The following is a 12,847-nucleotide window of genomic DNA, read 5'->3' as shown; positions in this document are numbered from 1 at the left end:
TGTGGTCAATGTGTGACAATGGAACATGTCCAAACTCAGCCCATCTCTTCATTGCCGCACTTCCCCCACTTCCACTCATCTCGTTACCCCAGGTGGTCACCTCAAGTAAGCATACCAGGCTGTCTACTCGCTGGCTCCCTTTCACTTCAGTCCTGGAAAGGGGTTCTTCTGATGGGCACTGAGTTTTCCTGCCTCGATGTACCCAATGGCAAACTGCTTGCTTGAAATTCAAAAGTAAAACAGTAATTTATTTTTCTCTGCTGCATGGCCTTTCAAATGCAAAATTCCTGACTCCAAAGGTTCTGGGTGGGGCTCAGGTTTTTGACCTAAGCCTCCAATACCCTATACACAGGGCTACTGCATTCAAACCAACAGCCTGTGTTTCTTTCAGGCAAATCCTAGTTTCCCTGTTAGCATATCCAATCAAGTATTGGCTGAAGGAAGAGTTACACACTCCTGTTATCTATAATACTTGATATTCATCTCCATCATACATGCAGGTCTGTTTTACAACGCTAGGTAGGAGAAACATTCAATATCCAGAGTATATTCAAATAAACACTTCACCCTTTTTAAAACATTCCAGTTTCATCTTTACTTCTTCACACCTTGACTATATTCCTATTCATAAGCGTATGGTGGGTGGAACCAGAAGACCTTGGCCCCTTATCAATCATCTTGTTTAACTGGCCTGACTTTTACCCCAAGCCACTCCAGATGGGGCTTTCTCCTCTCAGCTGCAGTATAACATCTCTTTCTTTCCTTTCAGCCTTTACAAACAACAACAACCCAAGTAACCATCTAAGAATCATAAGTTTCACTTCCCACATCGCTCATTCTTTCTCTTCCTAAGTCTCATACCTCCATGAGCCTGGAGCCATTGCGATGAGTCCCACTCCTGACACCAGCTATAAAAATGGTGGCAGCAGGGTAGTCTGACCTCCTCTAACTTCACAAGGGAGAGAGAGAACCACCATCAACATCAAAGCTGACTCCTATGAAGTGGAGGTTAGACTACCTCCTCTCTCCAACCTTTCTACCAGTTCTGACACCAGCTTTCCCTCCCACGGCACTCTCTACTGGGTTTGATAATTTGTTGCAATGGCCGCACAGAACTCACAGACCATACTCACAATTATGGGGTTTATTAGGGAAGTAAGAGATTACAATTCAGGATCAGGAACGACTCAAGATACAGTTCTTTGGTCAGAACAGCTTTGTGGCTGCGCCCACAGGCAGGCCTCTTCCTGGCCCTTGGCCTCTTGGCCCTCAGCCCCTCCGCCCCTCAGCCCCTCAATCCCTCAGGCCTCTTGGGCCTCTTGGGCTGGCCTGATCTCTGCCCTGCTCAGGCAATTGTTATAGAGCTCTTAAGCTCCTGCAGTAAGTGCCCAGAGCCACCCCACTCTGCCGGTAAGCCTCAGCCGCAGGCAAGACCAATAAGGGTTTGGAAAACAGTTGCATGGTTTCTTATAAAGTTATATGGCTCAGCAATCCCATTCCTGGGTATTTACCCAAGAACAGTGGAAACCTACAACCACACAAAAACCTGTATATGAATATTTCCAGCAGGTCTGTTCGTAATGGCCCAGAACTGGAAACAACCCAGGTATTCATCTAACGGTAAATGGAAAAAGAAGGTGTGGTACAATCCCACAAAAGAATACTACTCATTAATAAAAAGGATCATACCACTGATACATACAACAACATGGATGAATCTCAAAAGCATTATGTTACGTGAAAGAAGCCGGACATAGAAGACTATGTACTGCAGCGTAAGCTGTGAGAGCTGGAACTCGACGGGACTGCCTTATTTTTCCAGGTCTCTCAAGTTTTCTGCCTTTGACAAGGTGCAGTCTTACTACTTTTTCATGGTTCATTTTAGTGAAAAATATTTGAGTTTTCCTTCTCTGACAGGTTTCTGCCTTATACAGGCTCCAGCTTTTGCAGGTTTTGTATATGATTCCATTTATATGAGATTCTAGAAAAGGCAAAATTATAGGGACAGAAAGGACATCAATGGCTTCCAGGGGCTGGGGTTGGGGAGCAGGAAAATGGACTACCAAGGGGCATGAGAGAACTTTTCAGGATGATGGGTTTATTCTATATCTTTATTGTAGGGTAGTCACACGGCTAGAGGTTGCTGTTAGTTGCCTTTGAGTCGACTGCAACTCACGGCAATGCCATGAATAAAAGAAGGAAAGGCCACCCGGTCCTGTGTCATCTTCATGATCATTGCTGTGTCTGAGCTCAGCTGGAGAGTATCCTTTTCTGATCCTTAGGGTTTTCATTGGCTAATTTTTGGAAGTAGATCACCAGGACTTTCTTCCCAGTCTGTCTTAGTCTAGAAGCTCCACTGAAACTTGTCCACCAGGGGTGACCCTGCTGGTATTTGAAACACCAGTGACTTAACTTCCAGCATTACAGCACCGTGCAAGCCACCACAGTAAAGCAATTTGTTAAAACGCGTCGAACTATACAGTTAAAACTTGTAAATTTCACTGACTGCAGATTATTTCTTAAGAGACCTGAATTATGTCAAAAAGTGAAAGAGACAACGTGCTGTGTATCAGAAATGAGATGGCCTTTGATGACCCAAATCCCAGAAGTCAGGGGAAATAGAGTCCTGCTCCCTGTGGGTGGCATCCCAGGTGCAGTAACAGTCCATGTCTTGGCTGAGAAGTTCCCAGGCTGCTGAGAACCCTCGGCAGAGGCCCAGGCCCTCCCTCTCTTGTGCAGTTTAGGATTCCCAGGGCATTGCAGGCATAGCCCCCAAATATTTTGGGTGTGTGTGTCTTGATACAGCAAAGAGGGAATTTTATCAGGGTTTAATCATTTAGTCAGATGTTATCAAGCCATGCAAGGGGCAGGAGTTTGGTGGTGGCAGATCATCTGATCTATTAAAAAAAAAAAAAACACAGATTTCTCAAAAAGGAAAAGAAATGACAAATTATCAACCTAACAGGATATTCTAGTTAACCACAAGTTTCCAGCAAGCAGCAGTCATTCAAATTGTAGCCTTTTGTATTTTTGCAAGACTTTGCAAATCTTTATTCTCTGCTTCCTGAGAGGGGCCCTTAGGACTTTACAGAGTGGATGTTGTGTTCAAAATGCCTGGACCCATTGTTGCCCTAGCACTGATCTGAGATACGGGAAAGCATGCCAAACCCTGGGTGCTGGACAATCGTGAGCAACCCCGACTGCATGAGACACCAGGATAACTTGGGATTCCGTCTTCTGGTATTTGATCCAGGAATTTTGTATTGACAGCCTGGAGTAAAATTTGTCTGAGGATATCATTTCGAACAGGGACAGGTTATCCAATAAGCAAGGTATACACATGCTTAGCACATCAACAAAACAGAGGCACCCACTGTCAAAAGCAAACACCTGTAGGTGCCAAGCAGACAGGACACAAGGAAAAGCGAGCGCTGCAGGGGAAGGGAACTAGCAGGACATTAAATGAAATTGATACCAGCTCTAGTGTATGAGAATGTCCGGGCCGGAAATAAAGTTCATGCAGGGTCACGAGGGTGCCTATGCACAAGGTTGTTTAAGCTATGAGGCCCCTACCACTTCAACACTTTCATTGACGTCTATCTCCCACGATCCCCTCCCATGTAATTGAAATTCCTTATCTCCGCAGGTCTCTTGGAACTATACTATTTCTTTCTGATGAACAAGAGGTGGGGGTGGGTTGTCGAGTCTAACTCTTGCTACATTCACCCACTAAAAATTTTATAATCCACTTCATCTCATTCTGCTGAAGTGGTATATGCCACTTTTTCATTTAATCATTAATTTTATAGTAGCATTTACAAAGAAGTTACATCATGGAAAGCAAAGACACACACGCACACCTACAGTGGTTAAGAGCTTGGCTGCTAACCAAAAGGTCAGCAGTTCAAATCCACCAGCTGCTCGTTGGAAACCCTATGGGGCACTTCTACTGTGTTCTATAGGGTCACTATGAGCTGGAATCTACTTGACAGCAACGTTTTGTTTGTTTGTTTATACATGTAACTCACATATCCAGTTCAAATGTGTGAGTAAGCAAAGGAGGGGGTACCACAGATTATCAGTGTTTAGGGCCCTCACATGCCTTAATCTGGCCCTGATTTTGAGGCGGGCAGGATAGAATGGCTATCTTTGTCAGATTTTGGTGTCAGGATTATCTTAGTTCCATTAAATCAATTCAGAAGCACAAAATCAATTCAGCATTTCCCCCATATGCTCTTCTCAAACTTGGGTTCCTTATTATCAGCTTTCCTGTCCCCTCCTGCCTTCTAGTCTTTGTCCCTGGACTGTTGTGCCCCATTAGTCTCATTTTGTTTTATGGGGTTGTCTAATCTTTGGCTGAAGGGTGAACCTCGAGAGTGACTTCATTACTGAGCTAAAAGGGTGTCCGGGGGCCATACCCTCGGGGTTTCTCCAGTCTCTGTCAGGCCAGTAAGTCTGGTCTTTTTTTGTGAGTTAGAATTTTGTTCTACATTTTTCTCCAGCTCCGTCTGGGACCCTCTGTTGTGATCCCAGTCAGAGCAGTTAGTGGTGGCAGCCGGGCACCATCTAGTTGTACTGGACTCAGTCCGGTGGAGGCTGTGGTAGTTGTGGTCCATTAGTCCTTTGGACTAATCTTTTCCTTGTATCTTGTTTTCTTCATTTTTCCTTGCTCAAAGGGATGAGACCAGTGGAGTATCTTAGATGGCTGCTCACAGGCTTTTAAGACTCCAGAAGCTCCTCACCAAGGTAGAATGTAGAACATTTTCTTTATCAACTGTGTTATGCCAGTTGAGCTAGATGTTCCCAGAGACCATGGTCCTCACTTGGTGTCTTTTTTAGAGATGAGAATTTTTAAAATTTCTTCTGTGGTCATTGGTCTGTTTGTGTTTTATATGCATTGAGTCAGTTATAACACTTTATAAATATATTCCTAGAAAATTATTATTTAATGTTGAAACATTGCGATTTATTAACATGAGGTCATATTCCCTTAAATTTCAAAAGTCATCTGCAAGTTGTGTTAATGTTCCCTTTATAACCCCATATTTTGTGTAATTATTTTCCTTGAATGGACTAGCTGATGATTTGTCTATTTTAATTTGACCCTACTCTCTGCCCACAAGAAACGACTATGATGAATTACATTTTTCCTCACTAGGTAATTTTGAGCTGCTGTTTCCATGAGTTATCATTCTAGAGAGCTGGCAGAGGAAAGAGATGAAGGTTTGAAGAGTTTGGCTCTGGCCATATGTCAAAGCACAGGTATGTGGCATTTTGTCTAGTCCTAGAAGCTTTTGAGGATCTGGTGGAAGCTGTACCCCTGTCTCCAGAAGCATGCCTGTATTTGAATCCTGGCTCCCCCATTCACTAGTTGAGGAAACTTGGGCAAGTTACTTAACCTGTCTGTGCCTCAACTTCCCCATCTATAAAATGGGACTAATAACAGTGCCTCTCTCTTAGAGTCATTGTGAGGATTAAATGAGCTAAACTTTGTATGCATTTAGAGCAGAGCCTGGGACATAGCTAAAAGTTCAAGAAGTTAGTTATTAACGGTAGTATTAGTATTCCCCTGCTGGGTCTTTCCCCCTTCCTCACCTCTAGAAGGAGGTACTTATGCTTGCCCACCCAAGGGCCAGAATTTGAGGTTGCTTCTGGGAATCAATGCACGTTGCATGGATGACGCAAAGTCTCCCTGAAGAGGAAGAGGGAGGGTAGGACTGAACAGGTAGGAAGAGGGTGGTGGAAGCAGGCAGAGGAACGAGGTTGGGTTGGTTCCCCTGACTGGGGCGATGGGGCTTGTGGCTGTGCTGGTAGCAAAGACAGTGTCCTGCTCTTGAGAGTGTCCTGGGGAGGTGTTGAACCTCAAGGGACATGACTACATGGTGGTCCTTGTGCCCAAGTTTTGCAGGAACAGAGACACCTGCCTTGCAGGGTTCAGTCAATGAGCCTGTGTGTGTGGTGACTTATGGGGACTGAAGACAACAGGGCCTCACCTGGTGTTCTGGGTCCTTTAAGACCTCTAAACCAGCAACCAGTTGCCCTCAAGTTGGCGAACAGATCTTGAGTTGGAGCACCTCAACCCTCTGGTTGAGATGGAAAGGTGGGGTGGTGGGGGTCACTTTAATTCGTATTTGCCCAGAAGGCCAGCCACTTCCCACACAGCCACTTTCTTCTTGTGGTATGGAAGAACAAGACTTCCTCCGACCATAAGAAGAAAACCTAAACAGTTGCCATCAAGTTGGTTTGGACTCATGGTGACCCCATATGTGTCAGAGTAGAATCATGCTCCGTAGGATTTTCAGTGGCTGATTTTTCAGAAGTAGATCTCCAGGCCTTTCTTCCCAGGTGCCTCTGAGTAGATTCGAACCACTAACCTTTTGGTTAGCAGCTAAGTATGCTAACCATTTGCACTACCCAGGGGCCTCCTTTTAAGACCTCTTTAAAACATACAAACAAACAAACAAAACAGTTCCATTGAGTCAATTCAGACCCATGGAGACCTCATGTGTTTCAGAGTAGAACTGTGCTCCATTTGGGTTTTCAATGTCTGTGATCTTTTGGAAGGAGATCACCAGGCCTTCCAAGGCACCACTGAGTGGATTTGAATAACCAATCTTTCGGTTAGTAGCTGAGTGCTTAACTGTTTGGGACTCTAGGGTGGGAAAAATGACCGAGGACACTGAATTTCCCACGTGGTACCTGGGAACTCAAAGCAGATTAAATTTGATTTTGATAAATAAATTTAAAAAAAAGGCTATTTCATGTAACCAGGGTAAATGGCGGCCCTCAATCCAGTCCTACTTCCCCTATTTTGAGTTCTATTGTTAAAGTTTTTTCCAGATGTTCTCATTCTTTCTTCTTAGAAAGTTCTGCTAGGGTTTCCGAGGTGATATCTATCATACTCACCCTTCGGCCACAAGTTCCAGCTGCTCTCCTGGCCCTCATCCATGAAGTTTCAGTGGGGTCCCTGGGTGTGGGCAGCACCTCTCATTCTCCCTGGCCAGCTGGTGCCAACCCTGGCTAGGCCTGCCCATGGGCACCGCCTGCATGACTCATTCTGGGGCTGCAGGGAGATTTGTGTGTGGCCGCTTTCCATAGACCACTGCAGTGATGGTGCGTACCCGTGTACCCGGATGCAGCTATTGTGTGGAGGGGCCAGCGGGGCCTCGGAGGCTATGGTTGGGCATCCTTGGTTTCTCTTGTCTTGACCACCAGGGGGAAGAGCCACCCGGTGGGAGCTGGGAAGTAGGGACTCTGTGCAAGGCTGGAGGGGTAGATGTTGTCAACCACAGCAGAGAAAGCAGAAAACTCCCGGCAGGCGGCACTGAGGGAGCCCAGCCAACCCTAGCTGGCCCGAGGGGTAGTAACCAGGGGTGAGCGTGGCCTGCCAAGGAACCGGCCAAGAGACCTCGTGCAGAGGGGAGACTGGGTAAACAGGTGGGGCCCTTGCCTCCCTCTCTCTTTCCGGGAGGGAGGCTTTGCTTTCATGAAACCTGTAAATGTCCTTACAGGCCCCCCCACCCCTGGCCGAGAAGCCTGTTAACATGCTCTCTTCGGAGTTGTTTCTGTGGATTGAGAGGCGTCCCCGGGGTGGGTAAACAGTTAAGGGCTTGACTACTAGCTTAAAGGTTGGTGGTTCAACCTCACTCAGAGGCACGTTGGAAGAAAGGCCTGGCGATCTGCTTCTGAAAGGTCACAGTCTTGAAAACACTATGGAGAAGTTCTACCCTGCACAGATGGGGTCGCCATGAGTCGGGATCAACTCGATGGCAACTAAGCCTCAAAAAAGGTGGAAGACAGGTGATATTTTAGATCAGGGCCTTACGGGGAGAATGTGGCTGCCTTGTGTAAGGAGGACGCGACATGGAGCTATAGGCATTTGGGGCATGGCGTGGGGGGCAAAGATGGAGGCTGTGGCCCGGACAGCTTGCCACTGTGGGATCGGGGTCTGAGCTGGACCCATTATGCTGCCTTTCATCAGAGGTTACCCCTGGCCCGGCCCCAGCCCCCCTCATGCCACATCCCCAGTCCTGCCCCTGGCCACCACCCTGCCACATCATGCCCAGGGCAGGTGGGCAGCCTCTGTTTCCATCAGTAAGCCTTTCTGAAGGTTCTAGGCCTGGTTCTCGGTTTGAGGTCTAATGCCCCAGCTTCAGGTCTCTGTCTGCGGCAGCCCCAAGCTGCGTGATGTGCCAGGCCCTCCCCAGCTCTCTCCACTGGCTGTCCTGCTCTGCCCAGCAGAAGTCCCACTATGAGGCCACACCCACAGCTGGCATTGCCCATCACCTCTCTCTCCGCTGCTCAGTCTCCCTCCCCCTCCCTTCTCCCTTGCTCTTCCTTCTCCTCGCCCCTTCCTCCTCTCTGGCAGACATGGAACAGCACAGAGATCAAGGAGCCCCCTCAGGACACAGATGGGGGCACTGAGGCCCCGTGGGGACAGCCAGGCCCTCTGCCACTAGCATTGCCTCTGCTCTGTCCTTCCTGCTCTCTAGCCACATCCACCCCAACTTGTCATTACCTAGTAGATTTGGCAGCCCAGACCAAGAGGCAAGGGAAGTCCATTTCCACTCAAGGTGTGTCTAACAGGCAGCGTCTGTTAGGAGAGGTGGTGTTCTTCTCTGAAGTGGGGCTGAGTAAGCAGAGGACAGGGAAGGAGGCTGGACAGGTGACTCTCAGGTCCTTTCATCAGTGCCCACATGTGCTGGCAGTGGCCCTCTCTGTCTGTGACCCCCAAAGGGCGGTGCTGGGTCAGGAGGGGAGACGGGTCACCATGTGCCTGTCCCAGCAGCATGGGGCTGAGGAAGGAGTTTCAGCCCCTCCTGCCTTTGCCCCTGGAGTGAGTGGCAGGTTGTCTCCTAGGAGGCCCTGGCTGGTGCTAAGTGCCAAGCCTGGGTGGGAGCACCCGGACATTGTCAAAGACCAGCAGGGACCCCTGGTCAGTGCCGAGGCCCTCTCTAACCAAGATAGTTTTCTTAGAATGTGACTTCCAAGGGAGACCCCTTCTTTCATTCAGGTGGGGAAGGTGGACCTGCTTCTCCTCCCCTCTCTGTCTCCCACTGTGGTCTCACTCACCCCTCCCTCTAGCCCCCTCCAAAGCCAGGCAGCCTTCCCCCTAACACACACATCATTGCATCCAGGAGCCCTGGGGCAGTCCTAGTATGGCACCTGTGTGCCCTCTGTGTGACCCGGCATGGGGAGGCTTGGGTGCCTCCTACCCGCTCCCATGTGCCCCCATGGCAGAGTGGGGGTGGGGAAGCCCTGGGTGAGGCCACATGCTGCACTCAAGTTTAAAGGGGGGAAGTGAGGGTGTGTGGGAAAGGGGTAGTTAAGTAAGTCTCCTAGGAGGCGGCTAAGCTGGCCCTTGAAGGGGAAGACAGGAGGAAGATGGGACCCACAGGAAGGGCCCATGCCCATCCTTCCCTGGTCTGGGATGGGGTGAGGGATCCAGGTGATCTACCTCCCACCAGGTGAGCCTAAGGGAGGGGACTGGCGGTGATGAGGGAGGGGTCCAAACCCACAGTGACACGGTTAGGAAAACCTCAAGGGGCAGAGGCAGAGGTCGGGAGAGAACCAACCCTTCTCCCTGGCCTCCCCTCCAGCTCCGCACCTCCTGGCTGCCACGCCTTCGAGGCACACCTGCCATCTTTACAACTTGTCTCTCCCCAGTTCTGGTGGCACAGACCACCCCCCCCTCCGATCCTATGTGGAGGAAAAATACCTGGTAAACCCCTGCGCTTGAGGAGGGATGAGCCAGCAGCTTCCTCCCAGAAGGATTGTCATGGCTAGGGCGGTGCTTCAAGGCTGCACTGACGGGGCGACACTGAGACAGGCCTGCAGGGACCGGTGAGGGCTGCACGCGGTCACTCCACGTGGTGGCTGTCTTCCCTCTCTCTGGGCCCAGAGTTATTATAGGAAGCCTTCTTTCCTTTTAGGGGGCAGACCCTGAAGCCCCTCCCCAGGGATCATTGCCTCAAAGGGTTCAGCCAGCTTGTGGAGATTGGCCAAGACAGGTCTGGGGACATCTGCCGGCCCCCTGGGGACCTGAACTCTCAGCAGAAGGTTTGTGCGCCCGCAGGAATGTGGTATCCGGGCGTCTCCATTTCTTCGTGTGTGTCTCCTCACTCACAGTTTGCAATGTGCTTCTTTTTGGAAAAGCTACTCCCTTTCTACTCAATCCTGTTTCTTGGGCCTAAGACCCCCTCCCAACCTTGAGCATGCACAGAAGGCACAGATCTTCTTTCCAGAAAACTGCACACATCCAGCATTTGGCCCTGGGCTGGGGTTTAGAGACATGGGTTCCAGCCCTGTCTGCCTCAAACCTGCCTGTGGCCTCTCACGGGTCCTGTCCCCATTCTGGGCCTGTTTTCTGAGCTGCAAACTGGGGACTTTGGACTACCTCATACAGTCCTTCTGATAGTTTAGAATGCAGGGACTGTCTGGCCCCCTCCTGCTCTCACTCCTGGGAGCACCGGGAAAGAAAAAGGGCGGGGCTGGAGTAAGGACAGCATTGCCAAGACACACATGGTGGGGGGGGGGTCACAGAAAGTGACCCCCGGGTGACAGGATTCTGCCCTCACTCCTGCTCAGTGCTCCTGGCCCAGGCCACCTCACCTGCCCTGTGCCACAGCAGGGCCGAATCCAAGAGATGCATCGAGCAGCCATGCTCCACTCCATCCTGCTGCCTGGGCCAGTGAGTGGCCCGAGGGCTCCAGTGGGTCAGGGCCAGGGCCCTTCTGGAAGGACAGCATGGCTGCAAAAAGCCCTCCTCTTGGCCCCATCAGAGGGCCCAGTTGCTGCCAGGGGCCTCGAGGCAAGGACAGCATCAGAGCCAAAAGATACCCGCTCCTTATAAGATCTCTGAGTATAAATGGGCTGCAGGGCGGTGGCCCTGTGTAGCTTCACCCCTGTAGCTCACCCAGGAGCCCCCCTGCAGCAGTAGCTCCTTGGCTCATTCCCACTTATTGATGGGGAAACTGAAGCCCAGAGGCATAGCCTGGCTTGCCCAAAGTCAAACAGCCAGTGAGCAGGAGAGTTGGCTCTGGAACCCAGAGCCCTGGTTCTCAGACCAAGACTCTTTCCCTCCAGAGAAGGGTTTCTCATTAGTGTTACTCCCCTGGAAGAAAGGACGCTGGCAGGAGCCAGGTGGATGCAGAGGAATCCGGAGGGCTCACGGGAGGGGAAGGAAAAGGGAAGGTGTCCTGGGCCTCTGTGGACACCACAGCCAGGGCAGGAGAGCGGGGCTGCGGCAGCCACGGGGCCTCCCCCCATCACCCACTTTCATCCCCACTAGCCTCCAGGCCCATCTCTTGGTCTCTGCTCAACGCTGTCCCTTCTGCCAAGAATTCTCTTCTTCCTTTCTGGTCAGATATCACTCCCACATGAAGGTCCTGCCATTTCCCCAGTTGAGATGAAAGGCTTGCCCTTTAGAGCCTCATGGAGCTTTAACTCTTCCAGGTGCTATCTCACTAAGCTTGGTTGTGACCTCCCTGAAAGCAGGAACTGTGTCTGACTCTCCTGTGTGTGCCTGGTATTCAGTAGGCACTCAATATGTGAGTAAGGGAATAAGTGGGTGGTGGAGTGAGTGACTAAGTGAGAGAGCCAGCAGGGACGTCCATGATGTGGTCATTGGGAGTGTGAGGTTGCAGGAAGTTTCCAGAAGGGGGTGGTGAAGGACTGGGTGACTGAGCTGGTGGCCAGTGGGCGGAAGCCATCCACCCCACCCTGCAGGGGATCCCACACCCAGTGGGATGTGGTCCTGCTCCCATGACATAGGCTTGGCCTGGGTTTCTACAATGGGCGTGAGGCCCTCGCGATCAAGCCGTGTCCTGGACAGGCGTGGTGGCTACACTCGTCCCACGTTTCTAGGGAAGAATGAAGCCAAAACACATCCCCTGAGACCAGCCTAGCTCTGGCCAGCCCAGCCGCAGGCCACAGGCAGATGCACAGGGTAGAGAAACCTCGTTTTATTCAGCCCAGACCTGGGCCATCTTGCTCTGTGGTATGGCCGAAATACAAAAAATAAAAACCAACAACTAACAAAACAAAGTTTCAGAGAAAAAGTTAAGTACAAAAATGGGCCTGGCATCCGGAATCCCTGTGGGTTTGGTCCACGTTCGCTCCCTGAGGCTGGCAGGGAGGGATGCCCCTGGCGTCCAGCTTCCCCTGCCTGTGGGTTGGGGGGCTGGGACCCTTGGGCCAGGTTCATTCTGGCAGGAGGCTGCCTGGGGAGTAGGGCCTGCTTTGGGAAGGCGAGAGATTGACTGTCTGTCCACTGGCTCTGAGATCAGGACCTAGGGAAAGAAAGACAGCAGGTCAGGAGCAGACTGCGGGGTAGGTGCTCCTCCCCAGCTGTCAGCAGGGATCCCCGGCAGCCTCCCCAACTGGGGCTTCCCTCCCACAGCGCCAATTCCCGTGGGAGGGTGGACGAGTGCCTCCACTGCCCTCGGTAATCTGGGCTCAGGGAAAGAGGCCTCCCCTCTGGCCCAGCTCTGAGGAGAGGTCTCATGAACTCTCAGGCACCCAGGCCCTGGTCTCAGCACACCTCCTCCCCAGGGCCCTGAGTCGCAAATTATTTTCCACGCCATTATTAGTAGAGCTGCTACTGTCTGGAAGTATTTTCTTTCTCGTTTTTTCTAATTCAGTACTTCTTCTAAAAAGCCTGCCCTTTCCTCTTCAGAAACATGATCAAAACCCACAGGCGTCAGCCCCGCGGCCTTTCTGGGAAAGCTCCGTCCGGCTTCCTATGCGTGCTGGCCAGGCCGCCCGCCTGCGGTCAGGGCCATAGAGCCACTCTAATAAACCCTTTCCAAGCACTTATGTAAAGGGCTCAGAAGAAGGGCCTGCCTTG

The sequence above is a fragment of the Trichechus manatus genome, unplaced genomic scaffold, assembly GCF_000243295.1.
Source record: "Trichechus manatus latirostris isolate Lorelei unplaced genomic scaffold, TriManLat1.0 scaffold00030, whole genome shotgun sequence".
NCBI lineage: Eukaryota > Metazoa > Chordata > Mammalia > Sirenia > Trichechidae > Trichechus > Trichechus manatus.
Note: the sequence above shows the minus strand (reverse complement) of the source record.